The following is a 6,747-nucleotide window of genomic DNA, read 5'->3' as shown; positions in this document are numbered from 1 at the left end:
AACGAATGCAGACAGTTGACAGTTGCTTCTCTGTCTTCTCTCACATTATTATTTTTTCCTCTGTTTGTCGAACAGACACATGGCCGAACCTGCTCTTCTTACTTCCTACCTGTTGTGGCATGGACTATTAGTAAGTGATGGACCATTTTGCGTAAGTCCACAAATGTAATTTCATGATTTCATTTTAATGTAATTGTAAGTTTAACTTTCATTTCATGGAACATTTTTTCTTTCACATCCCAAGTGTTGCAAACGGTTCTTTGAGGTAATCATTTATTTTTTAGATCAGCCATTTCGCATCAGTCCACAAATGTAATTTCATGATTTCATTTTAATGTAATTGTAAGCTTAACTTTCATTTCATGGAACATTTTTTCTTTCACTTCCCAAGTGTTGCAAATGATTCTTTGAGGTAATCATTCATTTTTGAGATCACATATGGATGTAAGAGATGAACAATGAAGAAAATGATTTGAAAATGGTGTTGTTAACTAAGTTCACAATTTTGTAGAGAATGTTATTTTTCGTGGTATATTTTAATTAGGAATATTTTTTTGAAAATTATGGTTGTTAACAGAGTTCACGATCTTGTTTAGAAAGTTATTATTTTTTACCATAGTTTAATTATTATGGGTAAATTTGTTGTCTTAGACAATTCTGGAGGAATTGACAACTAGGTCCAGGTTAGAGGGATTTGAACCTCAAACCTCTGCTCACATAACATTTCATTTTTGAGGCTATCACCAACTGAGTTCCCCTGGATCTTAGAGGAATATTTTATAATTCAATATAAGTGATATGTGTAAATTTTTCTATGGTTAATGTAGAATTGACAAATACCTTTTTAAAAATAAAAATAAAATATTTACTAAATAAAAATAATTGTAAAATAAAAATAATTACCCTTTTAAAAGTAATGAATTCATACAAATTAAATAGTTAGTAAATGAGGTAGACATCAATCCATAATAAACATTAAAATAATTATTTGATGACATATCTCACAATATTTAAATAAAAAGAACATAAAAATCAACAAAAATATAACTTTATTTTAAATGCATTATTATTATTATTATTATTATTATTATTAAATGAGTTAAACATATATACTTTTCGTGTAACAAGAATTTTACTCATTGAGATTTATCCCTATTTAAAACAATCGATTCAAATCACTACCACTGTAATCCTTAGGGTTAGGCATTATAGGGGATTTGAACATGGGAATTTACTCTAGGAAGGGAAAATATTAGTGCCTTATAATCCTTATGGTTAGAAATTACAAAGGATTTGAACATGGGACCTTATTCTATGAAGGGAAAATATTAGGTGTTAATAATCGTAGGTGTGTTAATTTTTCATGTTTTTTCAAAAAAAAAAACTAATTTCATTTGCCCAAATTTTATAGTATAACATTATTTGACCATATAAATCACCAAAATTTTATATAGACTATATAAAATTATTGTAAATCTAAACACCTTTATTAAAATATTTTATGGAGGCTATATAAAATCATTATAAATTTAAGTACTCCAAATATTTAACAAGGGACTTTAAAATAAATTTCAATAATTTTCCTGATACTAGGGGATTTAGACATTTGACCTTGTACTCACATTTACTTACTTTACAATACATTTTTATAGGCTTGCCAAGTGAGCTCTTCATGAGCTTCAAATACCATGGTTAAGGATATGGATTATTAATATTTCAATTTAATTTAAAGTGATATGCAATTATTAATAAGTAAATAAAATATAATTTGTTGACTTACTTTACAATATATTTTTAGAGGCTTGCCAAGTGAGCTCTTTGTGAGTTTGAAATACTATGGTTAATAATATGGATTACTAATATTTCAATTTACTTTAATGTGATATACAATTATTGATAAATAAATAAAATATAATTTGTTGAGTTAAATTAAATTGATTTACTATTTTCATTAATTCTTTTTTTAATTACTTTTTAATTGCGTAGAGATTAACAGTAGCATTTGCACCAGGCATTGTAAAGGGAATGTTGTAAGTTAGTAGTGCATATGGAAGAAGAGCATAGATGAAAAAATGTGTGATATGTTATGTGATCTGACTATAGATCAATTTGAGTGAAAAAAAATCTTAATGTTAAATGTAATACAATTAAACAATCTACTCAAAACAGAGGCATATGCCTCTTCCTCCACAAGTTCTCAATCCAAGAGCTTATTTTCATTGGCAATTGCATCCTAGACAAAAAATTTTACATCGCTTCAGCTAGACTGAACCCTTTACCCTCATATGGTAAAGGTTCCATATCAAATTTTTCGGTGAGTATTCTCCAAAGGCGTTTCCATTTATACACGTCTCCATTAGCACAATTAGAGGCTTGGTTATTTGCATAAGGATCTGTAGCAACCCAAATTTCCTCTTCTACAATCAATTCTACATCATATGCATCCTTAAACTATCCCAACTAAATATTGTTCCATAGGTACTTGAAAGGAAACCCCTCATTTTTGGAAATGACAGTGTAAATACACACTATGCCTAAAACATTCATCAAGATCCAAGGAGAGAAGCGAAATATGTGTTGAATGATGAATGGATCATGTTAATCCTTCTTTCTTCTTTGAAGCCTCAAATGCAATGTCCTCGAGAGTGTAATAAAAGTTGGGCATAGGTAGGCTAGGAAGCTCTTCATAAAAAGGTGCCTTATGGGACTGATATCTAAGATTCTTTGCCACTACATCAAATAAACCAATGTAATGTTTCCCCAGTTTGAAGACAAATATGTTGTAAATTCTCTACATTAAAGAGAAGGGCACCCACGGATAAGTTTATATAGCATATATAAAGTATTTTCTCATCACATTAAGAGAACTAATTCATTTGCATTCAATTATAATGACACCTATTATTCACACCTTCTCTAAAACACTTTCTCTAGTTATAATGCTTCGAGCTTTTGGCCACCAAGAAAGGTTCAAGTCTATTAACATTAGGCTAGTTAACACATATGTATCCATCATTTTCTATATTATTGCTTCCAATATATGGTTTGGATTCCGTATTAAGAGTATTAGTATGATGATTCTATGCTCCTTTGCAATTTTTTTGGTTCTCCTTCCAAAAAGTATCAGACAAATTGAATTTGTGGGGTTATTCCTCTCATACAAGCTTGCACTTAGTGGTTGAAAGCATCTCTGAAGTTGAATAGAGCATGCTGGTGGTGGAAAGAACACTGTGGTATTTTAAGAGAGGATGCTGGTGATGGAAAGAACACTGTGGTACTGTGGTATTTTAAGATTCCAAGTGAAGCTCCACTCATTCTGCAAAATAAGCATCATAGAAAGGATGGGCGAATGTTAATTTGTACCTTCAATTTTATCCTTTCTCAATTAAGCTACCCTATACAAAAAATAATAATTTGACTCATCTGAAAAATTTTAAAAATAAATTCATAAATTCATAATAATTTATATCGTTACCAACCCAAATATAACAAATACTCTTAATATTTTAATCGTTCGTTAGACCTGTCATCTCCTCCCCAACGTCAATGCAAATAAAGAGGTGAAATGTTTGAAACACCCACATGAGGGTTTCCTAAAATGAATGGCAATGTAAAAAATAGATAACATTCGTACGTAGGGCCCTCGATTGCGCTGACATATCTCATGGCCTTTTTGGCCTCTACATTTTAGATTCGATTGGAGTTTTCACATTTTAGATTCGATTGGATTTTTTATAAGATCTAATGAGTCAGAGCATCACGAAGAAGCTTCAGTCTCTACAACTATTTATCTTGCAGTGTTAGCTTTCATGTAAAGGATACACTAAATTTCCTGGTAAACACCATACTAGGCCATGCACAAGGGAGAATAAAATAATAAATTTGATTAATGATCCCAACATTAGAATTTTCCAGATATCTTTTACGTTGTGGTTACTATTCAAATCAATATATAACTTGTCAACGAACTGTGAGATATACCAGCCACGAATTATTTAGAAATATTTGTTTTATGTAAGTCGTTCTTTATCTAGATCACTCTCTATCACCTTTTCCATGTGATTTTATTGGGCGTCATGATGCTTTGACTCTTATTTATTGGGCGATGGTTGCTGCAGTAATGGCAAGGTTATTCATTCAATGATTTTGTTATTCGAATCTATGTATACCATTGCTCATTCCATGCATGTATGATTTGTTGAACTTCGATTAAATATCTGTATCCATGACCTCCTGCGAGGAACCCAAATGATTGTTCGACTTGTAACCAAATGCATCTGGCCAACAAGAGACTTCAAATACTGAGGCAGAATTAGTAGAGGCTAAACGCCATAGGACGACACTGAGGAATGCTTGAAATGATTTTGAGGAATTTTTGGCTTTATTTTATAAAGTTCAATATATGGAAACCAAGAAAAAATATTTTGGTATTTGGAAGGCTATATCCATGCTAGCTGAAGAGTTGAATGTTAAAGTTATCAAAACTAAGTTACTGTGGATACCCTCCTTCGAGTGGGAAGAATTCTGTGTATCTGGAGCTAAGGAGTCCATGCCTGCATAGACGAATATCCACATTCCTTCTGAGAAGGACAATCCGAACTGTTGTGTGGAAAGGGGAAAATAAAGCATTCAACCTGCCAACCATCAAAACACCTTCCTTATTGAAGGTTGCATATAATAACCTTGTTGCTGAACGATTTGATCTCAACGTAGAGGCCTTGTCATGCTATTATGCGATCTTCCCATGGTCTAAACATTTTCTTGTGGTTTTGTAATCAAGAGCGTGTCGAGTTGTTCTGCTAAGATGTACGCAACCAAGGATCTTTCTATTTATATGACATCTACAACGTAGGTTTCGACAATTATCGAGGGATTAATGTATTATTTTTTATATAAATAGGGGCTCAAAAATTGTTTAACCAATCTTCTACATATCTTTCAAGTTTATGATTCTATTTTATAAGAGTTGTACGAGAGAAGTGATGAATCTTTAGTTTTATGATTGATTCTCTTCTCCTGCTCTATCATGAGATCATAATTTATATAATAATGTTAACCATGTGAGCACCAAAAAAATATAGGAGGGCTTCTACAATTAGTTCCAATGATTTATATTATGATAATCATGTGAGTCACGAGTCGTTTAATTGGTTATTGTGATTTTCTTTTCATATCTTGTGTGGAAAATATAATGCACGTAGTCTGTTCGTGTTGATGTAAGCATGGCATGTGAATTGATTTGATAATACCGACTCATAAAATCCTTTTCCATTGATACTCTAGGGTTTCAAAACGAATAGAAAATGTTACCCCCACAAATAGAATTGCGTTGATCGGGTGGAGGTTGGAGCGTTGCCAAAAACAATGATAACTCGGAACTTGATGGGTTGTAGTGCACCGAGGAAAGTAGGAGCCGTTTGTGGTATCTCAAAACTATAGACGCCGGACATTAGCAGGTGCATGGAATTTGAGGAGCTGCCAAGTGTTGAGACATTCGTATCCCCAACTATAGACGCCGGACATTAGCAGGTGCATGGAATTTGAGGAGCTGCCAAGTGTTGAGACATTCGTATCTTTGGGGAGGGAACTAAGGGCATACGATTGTGTGAAGCTGAAGATAATAAATGTATATGGTTTTAGGAGCTACTTGTTGGCTATTACTTTAGATTAGAAGAAGGGGAAGGTGTTGAACATTGTACGTGGTTGACGCACTTTGAAGTCTCTGGATGTCATAAATTATAGTTTCTAGTGTGGGAGTTGTGGGAGATTGCACAGACAATCTGAAGATTCACTGTTCTCAAGGAAGCCAAAGTTTTCTTAAATATTGAATTGATTTTATGTTCATCACTTTCACTATCAAAGTGACCTATGTAGTGTCTGATGAAGCTCGACACAAGGATATTAAAGTTCCCTCGCCCGCAGTACGATTATTCAAATAATGTCCTTTTTTTGGTCATCTTTCTTTAATGGGTATTATTCATTTTTAAGAATCGAATAAATAATTGTGTGTTGATATGGTGTCGAGACCTTTGAGAAGCATTTTCTTATTTGTATCATATATAGTGGACATGAGAACCGATGCTTTTTTTAGTGAGTGTTCACGTATTTATTTCTTTCTAGTGGATCAAAAGTTGAAGTAAAATTAAATAATTATTACTAAAATATTCATTATAAAAAATGGGGAATGAAAGAAGGCCATCAATCATGGATACAACAAATGAGATTTAGGAAGTGGATGAAATGTTGAAATTGTATTATATGAAGCTACTGAATGAGGCGATTTTCTAGAACCAGAAGCTATCCAAGTAGGCCCAGCTCAAGTATCTAAATATGGAGTACAATTAAAAGAAGGAGTCTACATTGGTTCCCAAATAGAAAAGAAGCCATCCATTTCAATTTTCCTGCTAATCTATGGCTATTCCCCTGGTGCTTGTTCGTAGAGTGGTTGTTGCTGATTGTGCTAGTCAAACAGTATAGAATGGAAAATTTTCTTTGTAAACTATGAAAATATGTAGATATGGAAACTAACTACAAAGTTGTCATTATTTGTGATCTTTTTTCAAGATTATGTGAGGTAGATGTAATTCCAATATTTCAGCAACAAACGAAACTTTCTCGTGGTGTTTCTTTCTTCACGCCCGTTCATGGTAGGGACTTGCCATCATGTAGCTTATCTTGTTTAGTATAAGGATTAATGTACCTATGCATATAGTATAAAATGGTATCGATGAGATAAAGGTATTAAAT

General features: G+C 32.6%; 1 pseudogene; it reads left to right on the top strand.

Annotated features, from left to right (window-relative positions):
* The first annotated feature begins 4,225 nt into the window (after positions 1–4,225).
* On the top strand, positions 4,226–4,775 carry LOC149249103 (uncharacterized; annotated as a pseudogene).
* Positions 4,776–6,747: the final 1,972 nt, after the last annotated feature.

Source organism: Pinus tabuliformis, chromosome 7 (genome assembly GCF_031772625.1).
Source record: "Pinus tabuliformis cultivar Carrire ecotype Pingquan chromosome 7, CPIR1, whole genome shotgun sequence".
In the NCBI taxonomy this organism is placed as follows: Eukaryota; Viridiplantae; Streptophyta; class Pinopsida; order Pinales; family Pinaceae; genus Pinus; species Pinus tabuliformis.
The sequence above is the reverse complement of the archived record's forward strand: the minus strand, read 5'-3'. Positions and strand labels throughout refer to the sequence as shown.